Raw genomic sequence first — 20,512 nt, forward strand, 5'->3', positions numbered from 1 at the left:
AGAGGCCAATGGAAGGCCAATCATAAGGCATGGTAATCTGATAAGAGGCGAGGGTGAGTGTTTTTAATACGTGCTGCGTTTGAATACACTGGTGTGGTGGTTTGCGGCGGCCGCGTGGATGCCGAAGTGACGCGTGAGGTGGCATCTGTTAAGATTACGACCCTTCTTGGCCCCACCGCACCTTCTTCTTCATCTTATTGTGTCAGATACTCTCTGTCTAAGCTTGAACTTCCACAATATGATGAAACAAACATTTCAGTCTCACTAACTTTGTTCAGTTTGCAAAAATACAGATTGAGAAGATATTAGAATGTTCCTATTAAAGGGACAGTCATCATTTACTCACCCTCATGTCATCTCTTTTTTTAGAGGTTATACCTAGCAGTAGCATACAAGTTTGCTACATATATGGGGATGCAATGTAAAATAAATAAGTAAATGAATAAATAAATAAGTTTAAAAAAAACTCTAAATACACAATAATGTTAAATTAAAATAGCATGAATATATCTAAATAAGGTTTTACAATATAGATAATATTCTGCATTGTGTTATAGAGCTTCTTTTCTTTTTTTCTTATATTATTTACACTGTTGTTCAAAAGTTTGGGATCAGTAATATTTTTAAGATAATTTTCCTTACTTTTTCTGTAAAACTGTCATAGACATTATATAATATTTATAATACTTAATATATGAGCATAATATTTATTATATTTATGCTCATCAAGGCTGCATTTATTTAATCAATCATCCGGAAAAAACTGTCATTTTGTGAAATATTATTTTAATCTAAAATATCTGTTTTCTATGTAGATATATATTTAAAAAGTAATTTATTCCTGTGATCATTACTCCAGTCTTCAGTGTCACATGATCCTTCAGAAATCATTTTAATACACTGATTTTTTATCAATGTTAAAAACAGCTGTGCTGCTTAATATTTTGTTGAAAACTGTAATTCTTTTTTTTTTTTTCAGGAATCCCTAAAAAATAAAAAGTTAAAAAGAACAGCATTTATTTAAAATAAAAATTTACTGACCATAAGTTTTTTAATGGTAGTTTATATTATTAAAAAAAAAGATTTTATTTATCTTTTTCTGAAAGAAAGCAATATTTTTATTCACCAACTATGTGTTAAATTGATAAAAAGTGATAGCACAGATTTATAGTGTTAGAAAAGATTTCTATTTTGAGTAAATGCTGTTCTTTTTAACTTTTTATTTATCAAAGAACCACAGAATCCAACTCTTTCCAACATTGATAATAAAAATCATAAATCAGCATATTAGAATGATTTCTGAAGGATCATGTGACCCTGAAGACTGGAGTAATGGCTGATAAAAATTCAGCATTGCATCACATGAATAAATTATATTTTAAAATATATTAAAATAGAAAACCATTATTTTAAACTGTAACAATATTTCACAATATTAATGTTTTTTTTTTTTTTTTTTTTTGATCAAGTAAATGCAGCCCTGATAAGCATATGACAATTCTTTAAAAAAAAAAAAAAAAAAAAAAAAAAAAAAAAAGTAGTAGTTTTTTTTTTTTTTTTTTTTTTTTTTCTCAAATTTGAAACACATTAGGTCTATAGTAATTTCAGAACATAGAGTAAAGTCAGCTTCTGTTTTAACCAATAGCTTGGGTTTGGGGGCAGGGCTACCTGTTTGGCTGACCAATAGAAGATGAGGGGAAGTGGTCGGTTCATAAACAACATTAAACAACATTATTCTTCCAGCTACATTAGTGCTGCAAGTGACATGAAAATTACACACAGCATATTAAGGTACATTTTTATAAGCCTGTTTGTACCTCCAAGTTCAAAAACAAAAAATGTAGAATCAAGTTTGTAAAATAAAGATAAAAATAAGAAATTAAGATCAAAAGAAATAATTTTAAAAAGTCACATTGTGAGGTCACAATAAGAATACATAAAGTCCCAATTATGTGAAATAAAGTAATTTTTTTTTTACTCTGAGTCAAAAGAGTTTCAATTCAAATCAGCTGGTCATAAAAACTGTTAATGTGACAGACAGATCAATTGAGAGACTGTCAGAATGTGACATGAAATGACTTCTCATAGTTATGCTGTATGTAAGTGTTTGCACAAAGGCCTATTTCCTGCGCTAGTCCACCAGGTGATGCTCTGACATCTTACCGTAATGTGATTATAACACACTTACACAACACAGATACACAAATATTTCAACACACATAAAAACCAAGTAAATTCCTTCGTAAAAACAATAACATACCAAAATATCTCTCATTCAGACACAGTGGAGTAATGGGCGATAACGTTATCATCGCAGGAATGACAAAACAATGACATTCACCTTGCACAATATTGAATTCAAATGTCCTGGGCAGAACAACCTGTTTGTACAAAGAAATCCAAACCAATCTACATTTTTTTGTTGTTTACCCAATTGTATTTCTCAAGCTTGACTCCAGACAGCCTTTCAGAAACTGTTTCAGTCTTTCAGTCTGGTCAACAGACAGGAAGTGATGAAAAGCATAAATGGTTTAGAAAGGGAGAGCGAGAGAATGCGTGTGTATGTGAGGGTTCATAACAGTGTGTTGATTCTGAGAGGTGCAAACGCAGGCCTGAGGAATGCAGGTCTGACAGACAAAACCACAGGAAAGACTGCTCTGATGTTACCTCTCACACCACACGCTCTCTGATAAGAAGAAAGAAAAAAGGAAAAAAGATCTGTAACACAGGGTTGAAAAGTCCCTTCATGGGGGTTTCACTGCTGTGTGTTTCAGAAGAAGGGGCCCGTCGGCACTCAGCGCAAACAATAAACATGTTGCGTGATCTCGGTCTAAGGTCTGCCCTACGTGACTGTTTTCAGTCTGTCTGTGTAAACTCCCAACATCACACATACTGTTTTTTTGTTTGTTGACATCTCACATACTGTATCTAAAGTACATGTTAAATACAAGCTAAAAACTCAGTTAGTGGACTAAACATTAAAAGCTATCTAGTCAGCATATTAAACGCTAGCTTTCACAGTTTTTTTACTGTTATTTTTATTATTATTTTTAGACTCTGAGGTCTGTTTTGATGTACCTGGGCGTATTTCAAAGAGCAAAACAACACTGTAAAAACATCCTGTTAACTTAACTGTTAAAACTGGCAGCTGTGTTTGCTAGAAATTCGACATTCAAAAATACGCAGACAATGTTTCACGTATACAGAAATTGCATATTGGTGGCTGGATATTTTAGAACTTAAAACCACACATTAAGTGATTTAATGTTAAAATAATCTATCTGAACTACCTGCTTTTTACTGTAAAATCTACTAAAAACGACTATAATAAAAGGTGTTTAAAAAAAACACATAACGAATCGGAATTCACTGCAAGTGGCCTATTCATAAATATGGCAACATTCTTATATCAGATGGGATATAAAGTCACACACAAAGACAAAACACCATCAGGGTAACACACAACACTAAAAAACACAATAAATGTTAACTAAATAACATAAAATCTAATACAAAGCAGACTAATAAGAGAAATGTCGAAAAACAAAACTTTTTTTTTATATTATAATATGCAATTTGTCAGGCAGGACCTCTTGGAATATCCTGTTAATGGTTTTTACTAGGGCTGCAAAATGATTAAATCGAACCGCATTCAAAATATTAATAATATAATATAAAAGTTTATATAATATAATAATATAAAAGTTTTTTTTTTACATAGTATGTGTGTGTACTGTGTGTATTTATTAGGTATATATAAACACACACATGTATATTAGGGCTGGGCGATATGGCAAAAAATTAAAATCTCAATTTTTACAGAGCGTTTGATCAGTTCTTGATTTTTTAGGATTTTGAACTAGCTGACTTAAGAATGTCAATACAACATAATTTAAGTAACTTTTTCTATATTAAATGTCTAGTTAAAGAAAAATCTATTCCAAGTGCACCACACATGAAGCTGCAAACAAATCACCTGTTAAATATCTTTACGGAAAAGATGCATGATCTTGTACATATTATATGTTCAGAAATAATACAAGAAAAATGCTTTAATACATTTTTTTTTTTTTTTTAAATCTCAAAAGTCAAGGTAATTCAAATTCAAAATCTTCTGTAAAAACAATGAACAACAGCTTTCAGCCTGTCCCCATGATGCAAACATGAAATATCAGACATACAGTAGTAGTTCTTCACAGGTTTTTTTATTCAATTGCACTGCTTTTCCATTGTTTTTTTTTCTTTGTAAACAAGGATGCATTTGACTGTTGCACTCACATCTTTTGCAGCGTCTCATGCATTAAACAACATTCTAAAAATGCGGAGCATTTTTTGTTTTTTTTGCATGTTTTTCCTATTCCACTACCCGTGTTGCATCAAACAACTGTTGCACTGTCTAATTCTGTTTGGTAAAGCGCATTCTGTGTGAATGGTGCCAAGCAATATGAGCGCGTCACACGCAAACGGTTAATCACGTGTGCCGACATGCAGTTGGATCGCTCTTTTCCTTTGCTGTTTTCATTGGCATATTGTTAAACCGTCTAATTCTAACATTTGGTAATATTTATACTCAAATTAAATACCTCAATTACTAAAAAATAAAATTGTGGCGAAGCAATAAATTCGAATTAATCGATAAAATCTAAAAAAAAAAACATTTATAAAAAAAATAAATTGCCCAGCCCTAATGTATATGTTTTGAAAAATATTTGTATGTACATGTATTTATACATTTACATGTTTTCTTAATATATACATGTATGCATGTGTACTTATATATTCATAATAAATATACACTGTACACACACACGTAGTATGTAAACATAAACTTTTATTTTGAACGTGATTAATCACGATTTATCGTTTTGCATCCTTAGTTTTTACTGTAAATGATATGGTAGCTCACTGTTTTTACTTATAAAAGCATAAATTTGACATGCATTTTATAATAAAATTACTATAAAATACAGTTTTATATAGTTTTGTATAGTTTTACTCTATACATATGTAAGGTAACTTACAGTTATCCTGTCAACCACAGTATTTTAATTTTTTAAATTATTTAAACTTAATTGAACAAACCAGAGCAGAATGATGTTGCCTGAATTGATTTATGTAATTCATCGCAACATTTTACACATTCTGCTTTTGTTTTATAACCAAGGCCCAAATGTTTATGTACAGACAATGTCAACATTCCAAATCTATTTTAAAACCCAATTTTAGTTTAGTTTAAAAGGATAGTTCACCCCAAAATGAAAATTCTGTTATTAATTACTCACCCTCATGTTGTCCCAAACCCGTAAGACATTTGTTTATCTTCAGAACACACATTTTTGATGAAATCCAAGCACATTCCAAACACAGGCCCAGGAAACAAAAATAACTTTATTCAACAATTTCTTCTCTTCTATGTCATGTGTCATGGTACTCTTGTGAATGTGTGTCGAAAACAGCCACAAAAGAGAAGACATTGTTGAATAAAGTCGTTATTTATGTATTTTATGTACTCATAAAATACATTGACTATTTTATCAATTTCCTTACTACCTTTCTGGGCCTTGAACATGTCAGTTGCGTTGCTGTTTATGTAGGGTCAGAAAGCTCAGGGATTTCATCAGAAATATCTTAATTTGTGTTCTGAAAATGAATAAAGGTCTTACTGATTTGGAGTAACATAAGGGTGAGTAATTAATGACAGAATGTTCATTTTTGGGTGAACTATCCCTTTAAAACTATTCAGAAGAGCATCGACTTCATCTGGATGCTTGCGACTGAAATATCCCCGCTACGTTTTTCTGCTTTTGTTTTTCCGTTAGCAAAATGTGACCCCACTAAAAGCCACAAAACGTCAGGGCATTCTAAGATCGGTGCCATGTCTCTGCGTTGTGGTATGACTGGGCTGCCCACATATTGATTTACCCAACCCGAATTACCTTTCTGGCGTCCCGGGGGGACGACCAAAAATCTCTGCGCAAATTTGCTCAGCCACTCCGCGTGCAGAGAAAGAGTTGGTAACTTGAGAGCGAGCGGGTCCAAATGGACGCCTGTGAAGGTGACGATAGCGAATAATATCTCTGCAGAGATGATCGTCTTTGACAGTGTAATATTACTGGACGATAAATATACAGCGCTGAGGAGGCGAAAAAAAGAAAGAGAGGGGAAAGCTGCCGCCAGCTGAGTACGAAAGCATAAATAAGGTCTTTTACCTTCGTCAGTTATCCGTCTTTTGACACGCAAGCTGAGCACACTGTAATTAACACGGAAAGAGATAATGGGGTCTCTACCCGCTGATCAATCTGCCACATAGATCATCCGTCTCTTTTACAATGCCACGTTAACATTATTTTTTTTAAAAAAAAGAGGGCTGCAGAAAAAAATAATAAAAATCAGCCGCAGATATTAGCCTTTTCAATAGCTGCTGTAGCTTGATACGGCTTATGGGTTTATTGACATGCCTGTTTACACCATGTTCACAAAAGAGCCGCTCTTTTCTGCATACAGCACATAAATACATACATCAATGCAGAATGTAGAGACTGTATTGACTGACTATTGGCTCTGTTAGATAATGGACTCAAAAACTGAGACGTGAATTGTGTTTACAAGAGAAGAAACTAAAGAGCCACAAGACAGAAATGCTAGAACTCTACTCAGGAAGCTTAAGCTGTAGTGTTGTGTGTGTGTGTGTGTGTGCGTGTGTTTGTGTGGGTGTAGGTTTGTGTGTATTTCTGTAACCCAACAGGGAGACAAACAGGCCTGTTGTTTGTTTGTATTTCCCAGCTCTGCACATGTTTGTCAGGTCTAGATCCACTTTCACAGATTTACTGCTCCTGTCCCCTCTGGCCTAGTGTACACTGGTGTTCTCAGAGACTGCTTTAATGGACAGATTCCTGTTCCTGCTCTTCAGGGGACAGGCACGAACACGTCAGCTACATGAGGCTCTAGTGGAGCCGTAGCCTAGCGGTTAGCGCACATGCTCTCACACACTGGGGCAATGAACGTTTGAGCCTTGCTGGTGTCATTTTGCAAGCTGTTGCCCCTTTTCTTTGGGGCACTTCCTAGTGTGCCTTTCAAAATAAGGTGTCATAAATAAACATTTAATGATTACTGATTAAAATGTCATTATATTAAATTATATTTTAATCACATGAAGCATTTATATCTTATTAAATAGTATTACAGTAGCTTTTTTATGGTTTTTAAAGAAGTCTGTTATGCTCAACAAAGCTGCATTTTTTAAATTAAAAAATACAGTAAGTACTATTGTACAATAGGGGTATAAGAAAATACAGATACACGTGAGTATCGCGATATTTTGTTCGCCGATACTGTATCGATTCTCAAAAATGGAATATCGATATTTTAAAAAATGTAATAAAAAAAAAATAAAAAATCATACAAGATTCATGGCAGATGCTTCGTTTTGAGTTTATATCCCAATTGCTAGATGGCAGTATTCTTATCTCTGAACTTAAATACTGAAAGGAAATTAGCATAAAGGCACGCCACTAGTGTTAATATAGTAATAGTTCATTTCGGCTTTTGTGGTAATGTCTGCCCCGGGACCGTGGCGCAGGCGCCGCCTCAGCTGCACAGGCCACGGTATGCTTCTGCTGTGCGAAGGGGTGCAGTTGGCGATTCCACGCGGAACATAAATACAAACTGAAATCTTGTGAAATCCAAAACTTGTGAAATTCTCAGAACAAAAAGGTTCTAACAATATTCAATACATGTATTTATTTAGTTTTACAATAATTTTGTTTTCATTAGGATTCCTGCAAGCGCTTTATTTCTCACTGATATTAAGCCAATGTAACTCTTAAGTTCAGATCAAAATGTTATGACAGTGTCCCCTGGTTTCACATACCAGGCCTAAGACTAGTCCCAGACTAAAATGTGAGTGTGAGCAGTTTTAACTGAAAGAAACTTGCACTGATTGATCTTAAAATATGCCAGTGACTTTGTATGTTACAACTGTAAACCGAAACTGTGAACCTTTAAAGCAGTGTCTAAAAATATACATGCTCTTTTTATAAAAGGTTACATTTTATACATTAAATAACTAAAGAATCCTGCAGGCATTTTATTTCCCCCTTTACTCATACTGTACAAAAAGTAATTCAATAAGAATGTTACAAGGACTGATCTTTTGAACTTTTTGAACTGAACTTTTTGCTAAGGTTTGCATATGGTGGCATGTACAGCTTTCCTTAAAGTGTATCCTATTCTTAAAAAAAGAAATATCCCAATATATCGCCTTGTTTACAGTATCGCAGTGTATCGCAACCCCTGCATCGCGATGCGTACCGTATCGCCAGATTCTTGGCAATACACAGTCCTACTGTACAATATTATGTTTTTAAATAAAATTTCTATTTTCATATATTTTTAAATATTATTTATTTCTGTGATGCCAAAGCTGAATTTTCAGCAGTCTTCAGAGTCACATGATCCTTTAGAAATCATTCTAATATGCTGATTTGGTGTCCCAAAATTATTTCCTATTATCAATTTTAAAAAAATAAATAAAAAAAAAGAAACAAAAATGTTTTAAATGGGACTCTTTTTTTTTGTTCAGTATTTTTCAACAGCAATTCAAAAGAACTGTTTTTTTTAATATAGATTTTTGTTTTTATAAAATTATTGTTATTATTAATTTCTATTTAATATTAATTTAATATTATAAAAGATTATAAGTATAATAGTATAAAACAAGTAGTTATAATGTATAAGGTATAAGGAATATCTATATATTTACAGTATGACCAGTGTGGACCAATTCACAAACAAGTGATTCCTATGATTCTATTAATGAATCATTTAGAAAGACTCACAAAAAGATCAGGTTTGAATCAGCTTGACAAATCCATCATTTATGAACTAAATGAATCAGTCAAAGCACTGAATTAAAATCTAACTCACTTACTGAATTTAATTAAACTGGTTACAATGTATACTCAAAACACAGATTAATATGTAATGATATACATATGCAAAGTTATTTTTTGAGATACATAAACATACATACACTATAATTCAAAAGGATGAGGGTCAGTAATATTTTTTAAAGAATCGGATGCTTTTATCCAGCAATTGTTTTAACAAATGGTGGTAAAGACATTATTATAACGTTACAAAAGATTCCTGTTTCTATTTCTTTCCCCTTTCTATTTCCAAGTTCTTTCAAACTTTCGATACATAAAAAACACTATATATATATATATATATATATATATATATATATATATATATATATATATATATATATATATATATATATATATATATATATATATATATATATATATATATATAAAGTTTGAAAGTTTGAAAGAACTTGGAAATATATATATATATGAAATATATATATATATATATATATATATATATATATATATATATATAAATATATATATATATATATATATATATATATATATATATATATATATATATATATATATATATATATATATATATATATATATATATGTATATATATATATATATATATATATATAAAAAAAAAAAAAAGGTCATTATTATTGTTAAATTGCAATATTAATGTTTTGTTTTTGACTTTTAGTCAAATAAATTCCACCTTCATGCATAAGTGACTTCTTTCAAAAACAAAAAGCAAAATCTTACTGACTATTTTTTTCAACTATTCTGTGAATATGAAAGGACAGAAAGACACTGTTCTGTGGAAACTCTGTATCCAAATAAATCCACAAAAACATGGCAAATTAGCTGTTACATCAAACACAGAACATCATACACTACAAGCAAACAGAATGCAGTTTAACAAGGACAAATCATAACACCTTGAATCAAAGTAGCATATCACCATACTAAAGCTTTCATCATTACCCAAAGTCTGCTCTCTCAGCTCAAACTTCTCAGCATTCGTCATTAGCGCAAGGCTAAACGGTCAGTGCGCCACTTCCCCTATTTAGACAAGCGATCCGTGAATAAAAAGTAGATCCGATGTCTCATTGCGTTTTTAGGCCTCATTAAGGCCATTAACCTTATATGATTAGATGGAGGATGTTAATGTCAAAGAACAAGTCACTTGGTCTCGATTTGTTTTTTTCATGAATAGATTTCACAGTGTTTCACTTTAAATAAAAAAAAGTGAGTTACACTCACTGTTTTCTAAGACATGATGTAAAATAACAAAGAAGTTGAAATTGTTGCCCTAAACAGAGATATGTCAAGAAGGAGGTTTTAGGAAAAAAAGAGTGTACCTGATTTACATCGGCCTGTTGATAATTTATGGGTTGTAAATTTCAAACACCACAAATGACTATGCTAATCACTGATTCAATGCTATACAGCAGCGGTAGGATGTTTGATTCTGCTTGTGGAACTGCGCTTGGTTCACTGCGGTGATGAGAAAGGTAAAGGGCCCCAAAAAAACCAACACATGACCTTTCTACATATCTGAGACAATTAAACGCCCCCCACAATCACACACCCTCGACTGTCCTTCCCCTCCGCACTCTTTCACAGTGACCTGCACTAACCTGCTCTCATCTCTCTGTGCCCAGACAGGAAACAGTGCTGAGGGTGTGCTTGCGGGTCCAGCCCAAAATCCAGAGCAGCTCCACAATACAGGCCACCACCCCGAGCTCTAGCCTGCCCCCTGTCAGACTGAAGCAGGGGGGCACATCCTGTGTGAAACCGCATCCTTAACTAGCATCATCACACTGTAAATAAATGCTTTCTCTTTTATTTGCTCTCTCTCTCTCTCTGCTTCCGTCAACTGTCACAGCCTGCGCCTCCAATCACCTTAGAGTCCAAACAGGAAAGTGACAAGAGAGGGGAGAGATAGGAGATATGGGCGTTAATTTGCTGCTTGCTGCAAGTTGCTCTGCCGTTTCCTACACACACACACACACACTGGGCCAGCTGCCTGGGACTCCATCCCGGACTTGTGTTCTTTTCCTGATACTCGCCGTTACGACATCGGCCCACCGCCGGCCAGCCACCCAGCGAAACAGGAAGTTAGGAAGCTAGGTGTAACTGAAAGCTTTTGTGAAAGCGGAAAAGGGACAGTGAATAAGACTGAATAAACTCCCCTAAAGTAGGACTGTACTGTGTTATAATACAGACCTACTGTAACACACCCAAGGAAAGAAAAGTCACAAATGGGACCATTTGAAATTGTTTCTCCAACAAACCATGATGTTAAAAATAGTGAAGATGTTTTCTTAAATTTTAAGGGGGTTATCACAGTGATGCCATGGATGAACCACTATGTACGGAAGCCCGTTTCCACCGCTGAATAAAAATAAAAAAGTAATTGCGATCACAATTCTGACTTTTCTCTCAGAATTGTGAAAAAAAAAAAAAAAAAAAAAAATTCACAATTCTAACTTTTGTTTTCTGACTTTTTTTTCTCAGAACTGTGAGATATAAACTTGCAACTGTGCTATAAAGTAAAAATTGCGAGATATAAATTTGCATGAAAAAAAAAGTCACAATTGCGACTGCATCTTTTCCTCACAATTCTGACTTTTTTTCCTCAGAGAAACTTGCGTGTTATAAAGTCAGAATTGCGAGTTATATATTCACAATTCTGAGAAAAAGTCAATTGTGAGTTATACACATTAAATTCTGAGAAAAAAAGTCACAATTGCGAGATACAAACTCACAATTCTGAGAAAAAGTCACAACTGCAAGATATTCACAATTCTGAGAAAAAAAAAAAAATTACCATTGCGAGATATACATGTACAATTCTGAAAAAGTCATAATTGCGAGATATAAACCTGTAATTCTGAGGAAAAGTCACAATTGTGAGATAGAAATTCACAATTCTGAAAAAAAGTCACAATTGCCATATATAAGTTTACAATTCTAAGGAAAAAGTCACAATTGCAAGAAATTCACAATTCTGAGGAAAAATAAATTATTCACAACTGCGAGATATAAATTCACAATTGTGGAAAAAATCCATCGTGAGTTATAAACTTAATTCTGAGAAAAAAAAGAAGAAGAAAAAAAAAAAAAAAAAAAAAAATCACAATTACGAGATATAAAATTACAATTCTGAGGAAAAAAAAGTCACAACTGTGAGATATATACTCACAATTGAGAAAAAAAAAAGACAACTGCAAGTTATTCAGAATTCTGACAAAAAAAAAAATATTACAATTGTGAGATATAAATTCACAATTCTGAAAGAGTCATAATTGCGAGATATAAACTCGTAATTCTGAGGAACAGTCACAATTGCGAGATAGAAACTCAAAATTCTGAGGAAAAAGTCTTTTTTTTTTTCAGAATTGTGAATTTCTATCTCGCAATTGTGACTTTTTTTCTCAGAATTAAAAGTTTATAACTCGCAATTATGGCTTTTTTTCAGAATGGTTTATTTATATCTCGCAATTGTGGTTTTTTTTTTAGAACTGTGAATTTATAACTTAGACACAACTTAAGAGTTTGAGAAAAAAGGTCAGAATTGTGATATAAAAAGTCACGATTACGCTTCTTTTTTTTATTCAGTGGCGGAAACTGGCTTCCATAATTTTGGGTTCCCCAAATATCCTTTGAGCAAACCATTTTTTTTTTTTTTTTTAAGTGTGAACATTATTTAATAATCTAAAGAACATTTTGACCATAAACACACAAAACATTTTGTGCAGAATGTTTCATGGATTCTTCATGCAATCAGAAATGGCAATAAAGAACATTTATTTTTTTGTGACTGTCTCAAACTGTGCTTTGATTTGCCTGATTTGTTTAATGAACCACATGACAACTATTTGTTAACATGTGTCTCTTTTTATTTTAAGAAGAAACCTCTGAAACAAAGTTGTTACTTAAATGTCATATGGACCATGTTTTGTTACTTAGGACCACCTTCAGAGCAATTTAATTTTTCCAGTTGCAAATATCATTGCCAATTTAAAAAAAAAAAAAAAAAAAAAAAAAAAATCTACGAAACTGCATGACTAATTAAATGTTTCAGCACTGACCTTTTCTAAGTGATGACATATTTCAAAATTAATATAAGCAGATTTGTTTATCAATCATCTGAGGTCTTATTAATAAAAAAAAAAGTGAAACTAAATGATAAAGTGAAATATGACAGGATGGGAAACAAACTTGCTCCAACAACAAGGGCACACAACGACACTCCTAAAAACAGCCCTGAGAAAGGTGGACGTATCCAGCTTTGAGACCCCCTGCATTAGCCTGTGGTGTGTGTTACATAGAGGCAATTAAGACAGGATACTGATCTAATGAACTTCTAAGCGTGTGTGTGCTGCGTTAAGCTGCGAAGCGGGCCGTATGGTGAGCCACTTCTAAATGAGTGTTGAGTTTCAGTCGCCCGGTCAGAGGGCTGCAAGCCCAATCCAAATGCATGCGTGTGTGTCCAGCCCTGTGGATGGCAGTCAATGAGCAGATGCTTGGAAAAAGAAAAACATCACACAGTACTTGCATTTCCATGCCTGTCGGGGTGGTCTTGAACTGTGTGCGAGTCTGCTAGGCTGTTGTTAATTGCACAGCCACAAATAAGCAACTGGCCAAAACATGATTCAATCTGCTCTCAATTCACTAAACAGCATTTTTCTGCCCAACTGACTGACGGGCAATGGTATAATTACAATAATTTGCTTCATCTATCTGTCAAACCAATCCCAGAGGATAATTTTATTGCTCAAGGGTTGATCTTTTTTAGCTCAGGAGACTTATTGGAGTTATGCTTTAAACAAATGTCAACTTCAAGTTTCAGATGTTCCTCCTAGAATCAAAACCAGACACAAACTGTCATCATCCGGTAAGGGTAGAGAGCTAAAATATAAATGTTGATAGAACAGAGCAGATATTTGGTTTTGGGAAGATTTTACAAGAATTTTTGAGTCCATATTGAAGTCTCTGACTTTGATTGCAACTTTGGTGTTGGGCAAAGTTTGAGACATTGAGTTTTTATTGGAAAAACAAGCTCAATTGTCTAAATTTGTTGAAGAAATAAATATGCGAGACTCTGGGAGCCTGACAATCAGAAGTCAAAAGTTGCTTTCCATTTCCGTTGGGAATGAAAAATAAAGAGACGTTATAGAGATTCCATTTGCGATTTCGTCTTTCTATACGTTGAAATCTGCTTCTGATGAGCATCAAGGTCCAATTTAACATTTCTCTCTATCAATTTACAATCAGCTGAACAAGGAACATCGTCAGCAAAGTGAGATGTTAATCACTGATGGTGAGAATAGGTGAAGACGTCTTAGATTAGTCCAACTCAAGTGCAGGGGTATGCTGAGACCATCCAAAGTTTATTACCCGCAAAAGATGATGAGGAAATGGTAACATCCATTTTATTGTGGCTTCAAACTAACCTTAAACTCAACGGTTGGGTGACCTCTCTATTTTGCGAGCTATTATTTACGTCACACACACATATGCATAATATAATTTTGTTTGTTGTATTCCTCATTTGTAAGTTGCTTTAGATAAACATGTTTGCTAAATGCATAAATGTACACTGCCCTCTAAAAGTTTGGAAACGCCCTAAAAAAAGTGGGGTTTTGGACAATATTGGCATGAATCCTTTTTAATTTGTGATAAATTTGCACTGATAAGGGACAACACAAACTACGAAAACATATTACATAAACAGTTCATACATAAAATGTACATTTTCAATTCATCAAAATATCCACCATTAGCAGCTATTACAGCTCTGCATAATCTGGGCCTAAAATCATTATATTCTAAACTTAATTGGCAATCAATTGTTGAAGTTATCAAGGTGTGCTGACCCAAAAATCTTTTAAAAACCTGGGCCAAGTTTAAACCAGTAACCAGGCATCACAGCTGGCAAAGGGGCATGCCTGACTTTGACATGTATATATTTCCACTATTATGTAATCAAAATGAAAATTATTATTGCTGGTCTTCAATGACAATGTCAAGTTACTTTAATGTATTCGCACCAAAAAATTATAAGGATTTAGGCTGATATAGTCCAAAACCACACTTTCCCAGGGGTGTTTCCAAACTTTTGGAGGGCAGAGTAAAATACATGTAAGAGTAAAGCTTCTAAACACACAATGTCCAATAAATGACAGTCCAAGTCAAAAGAGCCCACCACTAAGTCACAATGTTAAGTCTAGTTATTTTTTCACCCATTGTAGACTAGAAAATCTCTTGTCTTCAATGGAATCAGTGTTTTGAGTCAGAATCGATTTATCTAGTTCTCAGAACAGGCCTAAATGACTTGTTCATGAATTAAACTGAACTCAGTTCAGTTCTCGATTCGACTCACCAAACCATTATTCAGATTAAGTGCTCACTGCACAGAAAGTTTTTTAGTGACATATATTTTGAACTGTTCTTCAGATCAACTTATCGTACGAATTCACAAGACTTCAATTATAATGCATGAGTCATATGGACCATGTTTTTGATACTTTCACCTTTCTTTTCAACCTTTTTGAAACTCGAAAGTGCCAGCCCCCATGTGAACTATTTGCATGGAAAACAACTGGTGCTCTAAAGAAATAAAGTCACACAGGTTTGGAACGACATAAAGGTGAGTAAATGATGAAAGAATTTTCATTTTTGCATGAGCTATTCCTTTAAATATGATAACGTATGGAATGTTCCTGGAGCACAACCGGTGGGCAAATGCACCATCAGCAGTTGTGCAAGTCAAATAAGGAAGAGAGAAAGAGATAGAGAGAGACCCCTAAGTGCTTTCTCTTTCGCTGGCACAGAACAATGATTCACGCCATTGCTCGCTGTATCCCACAAATGAGGCATTACGTACAGCGGCTACCGTTACTGCAGGAAATATGTCCTCTCTGTTCCTCTCAACACTCATTTCATTCTCATCCTTCTGTTTTCCTCCGTTCATCCTCCACTTCACATTGTATCCCCCACTATGACGTGCTGCAAAATAACAACTGTCACCTTCAGCACAATTCATTAAAGCAATTTAACGTTGCCGCCTTCCAACGTAATTTTTATAATTGAAATTTAATTCTCCTACAATATTATTTTTTTAAGAAGGAGGGGGTTAATTGACATTTGTGGTAATTAATTGCCAGGCGGAGAGATGTTTATGTGGAGGAGTTAAAAACAAAAAGTGACGTGGAGAGTGGAATAAAGGGGCAACGTGCTGAGATGCTCTCATCATCACGGCCTTCCCTCCTGCGGATAAAAGGAAAGGAGAGGGATTGAGGGATGGAAGGAGCGACTTCGCAGTCGGGGATTTAATTGCGCAAAGACTCCATTACCTCGGCACAAATGTCACGTTTGCTTCTGATCGGGGGCAAAGGCAGAGACTGGCACCGTGCCAGATCTATGGCACAGAAAAGCTTCTGCCAGATGCAAATATACAGGCGTGCTTACACAAAGCTGCAAAGTGAAGATGACAGGAAGACTAGTCATTGACGGCAATACAAAGTGTGAAGGGACAGTGACACTAAAAGTGGGTCAAAGGCAAATGGGCAGATGTACCAACCATTGGGTAAAAAGAACAAACACAACCCAGATAAAAAAAGATCTTAAGAAAGTTTGTGGTTTCAGGATGAGTGTTCTCGCAGACAAGAAAATGGAGATCTCTTTGTCGTCTAGGAGAAAAAAATTGTTTTGAGACAATGAGATTAAATGGCGTGCGTAACCTTCCGTCTTTTTATAAGAAAATAATTTATCTAACATATCTCAAATGCAAAAGAGATCTCAATGTTTCCGACTGTGCTCAACGATGCATGATACTAAATTCCCACAAGGTTAAAGGGTAAATGGAGGGTAAACATCTGTCTCAAATGATGTCTCAAACTGCATTTAGAGTTGCCAGATATGAGCTGTTTTAGAAATAATAATTCAAGGAGATCAAATAGAGACTCTCGCTGCTGTCTAGAGTTTCAGAAAACATCTGAAGTCTCAAAAGTAGAGATTTCAGTACGAGTTCAGAACTTTTCTCATCAAATTTTTCCAAAACACACTTGCTATATGTCAACACATGCGTTCTATCTAATTATATTTCATCTAGGGAATTTTATGAGAAACTTCTGAAACAAAGTTGATACGTCAATGAATGCACATGATAAAATCATTAAGTCGTCTGACATACGAAAGTCCAACCTCTGAGCAATTAAAAAAAGAAAAAAACCTGGTTGTAGTTAGAGTAAAATACATACTGTACATCCTTTTTACTACTATGCAAAAAAAGTAGCACAGACGAAAACAGAGTTGCGTGGTTTCAAGGAAAAATTCTGAAGATAACATACCAGAGTCACTTGTTTGGACGAGACTGACGTTCCATTGTTCCAATCAGAATTCAGAAAAGAGAAGAAAGGGGCGGAACCATTGGATACGGTGTAGCCAGCTCAATCTGAAATACAAAATGAGTAAAAAAGACAAGAGAGAGACACAAGTGCATATTAACATCAGCAAAATTACAAACAGGAATTGATACCATTCTCTAAAGGTGGGGGAAGTCCCTTAAATTCACTCAACCCACATAAACCTGGATGATGACTCAAATGAGAAAGGAAAAAGGCAAAAACGTGATGAAATCCAACCACAAATGCTTAATTTGGTGACAAATTAATTCCAGAACTGACCTAAATGCATCTTAACGCATTTTCAGATTTTCAACGGCAAGCATTTCTGACACTTGTGATATTTACGCCAAGCATCTGATAATCAGCTCAGATCTGCATTGCTGTTCTGATGAATGGTAGTGACTAGAGGGACGACTCATCTAAGAAAAAGCTGCGGCCACACACACTACTTGACAGAATTCTCTGGAACGTTTTGTCAGATCCCGTAAGTCGGTGACACGTAGCTTTGACCAATCAGCATCAGTGAATGTGATTTGCGTAGTAAAATGCTTACTGCAGAGGTCAGCGTTTACTTGAGTGTGTTCTCATTAAGAGCGAAAGGGAGACAAAAAGAGAGAGTGACAGAAAAAAAGGAGGGGGTACAAGAATCCGGAGGGTTAAAGAAGGTGAGAAAAAGACAGAGAAACAGAAAGTGACAGAGACGGAGAGGAGTGTCTGTCATTCGTTAACCCGGCACAGGTCTGCATGGTGGAGTTTTAATAGTGCGAGGGTAAACTGCGTTTTCGCGTTTGCATCTTGTGGTGCACAAATAAAAAAAAATTACAATACTATAATAACAGTTTTTATAAAATTATAGATTACTCTAAATGATATATAAATATGTATATAATAATTCACAAATAACATCTACTAAAAACTTACATTTTTAACATTTTGAAGCCTTACTACATACATATAAACATACAAAAAATATCACCAAACATAAATAAAAAATTATGTTTCAAAAACATTTAGCTATATCTCTCACATTAGAACAACATGGGACAATTTCACTATTCCAAAATTCTCAAGTACATACAAACTCAGGCCCCTCCTAGAGGCCAAATATTCACAGTATGTCCCCAACAGACCCAATAAAATCAACCCTTGCATTACAGCTCATCTCCATGTAATTCCTCCGTGTGGAATTTAGCTAGCGCTAACCCCCTTAGCTGGCCGCATTCCTCTGTTCCACGTCGGGCGCTGAGCAGCTTCAGATAAGAGCCGCTCTGATTAGCCGCCCGCGTTCTTGTCATTGCTGCAGAAAATACACAATCCCAAAAGACCCCTCTGCCCCCTCGCTGGTATTTATGACTCTCACATCACTGAACTCCAAAAATAGGGAGTTTAAAAGGGGCAAAAGGAAATAGCTACAGGTAAAGAGAGAGAGAGAGAGAGAGAGAGAGAGAGAGAGAGAGAGAGAGAGAGAGAGAGAGAGAGAGAGAGAGAGAGAGAGAGAGAGAGAGAGAGAGAGAGGAGTACTGTAGCATTTGAAGACCAGCTAGGGCACATGAAAGTGAAAGAGAGGTGGAAACTACTCCAGGATAGAGATGGATGATCTGATCTTCCTTGAAAGGGAGGAAGTGACAAAAAAAATGTATTTAAAAAGCCACATTTACATTAACCTTAAATCTCATCTTCACCAACAGGAAGGAGAATAAAACAAAACAAAACAAAAAAGTGATCCTGTGGCAGGAGGGCGGTGTGAAACACAACTAAAAACATCCGTCTGAATGTGCAAGGCTGTCAACAAGACAAAGTTGTAAACATCTAAATAAATTAGTCTCACTCACTAATTAACTACCTGAATTTTTGAGTGTCTGTTCAACCAGTGTAAATCCACATTCATTTCATAGTTCTAAACTCTAATTGTATATCAAGAATAGTTTTATGTGTACTCTTTACTTCCTAGAAACAACTGAGACAAGACTAAGACAAGAATGGGTATTGTTTTGGTTTTAGGACAATTTTGATGAAAGGTTTTGATCCACTTCAAATGTTCACTACTGTATATAATCTGTGTTTTAATCAGTGTTTCAACCGTGCAATGATGTCAATATAACAGCTTGTAAACAACATGTCACATAACATCACATTTACCTCAGACATCCCGTCTCTGTATTGGCACTTAGGTCGTCTAAATCTGGCCTGTTACTAGTCGCTCAAACATACTTCTTTTGTCACATACTGTTTTTCGCATGAGTTACCATAAATTGTTTTATAAAATATAACATTTCAAATCAGGAATAATATCTAAAAAGAATGTGATCATAAACTGTGCATGTTATACTCAGATGCACATTATTATTTTTAAATAATTATATTAAAAAAAAATAATAATAAAAAATTTATATATATATATATATATATATATATATATATATATATATATATATATATATATATATATATATATATATATATATATATATATATATACACTGTTTAATGTGGAGTGACTGTACACGTAAAGTATATGTAAACAAAATATAAATAAAACAACAAAAAGGATGTTAAAAGAAAGAGTACAATTTACAGAAATCCGTGTTTTAATCAGTGTTTCAACTGCGCAAAGATGTCAATATGACAACTTGTAAACAATGTCACATAACATCACATTTACCTCAGAGGAAAAAAAAAAAAACATTCGGTGACCATAAACTTGTTAGTCAGCTAGAAAAATGACTCTAGAGGAGCATTTTGCTAAATATATGAACTATATAACACATTCATTATAATTTTTTACTGTTCGTCAATGTCAAATTTATTTTTGAATAAATCCATCAAGTTTTATGACATCCACCATTTAAATATTTATATTACAAAAAACGAATTGGAGTAGAAATATAATTATGTAATTGTAATTTTATTATTATAAAAAATAATTGAATGTAATTTAAGTATTTATACAAATCAGGTCATTTTAACCTTCAATATTATAGTAATGCAGTACCAACTGACTCTCACATGTATTTTACAGCATTAGTTGAGAGATTTTTTTTTCTTGAGAAAATTTGGCATGTACTGTATATAGAATTATATATATATATATATATATATATATATATATACTGTATATATATTAGAATCAAATCATGATATCTGTGTCAAAACCCAGCTCTAGTATCCAGCATTGAAGCATTAATTTTAGCACAAGACTGCTTCAT

At 34.1% G+C, this 20,512-nt stretch overlaps 1 protein-coding gene across 6 annotated transcripts in view; it reads right to left on the reverse strand.

The window, feature by feature from the left end:
* Positions 1 to 20,512, reverse strand: part of foxp1b (forkhead box P1b) — a 207,743-nt gene that overhangs the window by 171,902 nt on the left and 15,329 nt on the right. For all 6 annotated transcript variants that reach the window (XM_051113080.1, XM_051113084.1, XM_051113081.1 and 3 more), the window contains exon 3: positions 17,250 to 17,353. The gene's annotated coding sequence lies outside the window, so the exon portion shown is untranslated. The remainder of the gene's footprint in view (positions 1 to 17,249; positions 17,354 to 20,512) is intronic.

The sequence above is a fragment of the Labeo rohita genome, chromosome 6 (assembly GCF_022985175.1).
Source record: "Labeo rohita strain BAU-BD-2019 chromosome 6, IGBB_LRoh.1.0, whole genome shotgun sequence".
NCBI classification, from domain to species: Eukaryota; Metazoa; Chordata; class Actinopteri; order Cypriniformes; family Cyprinidae; genus Labeo; species Labeo rohita.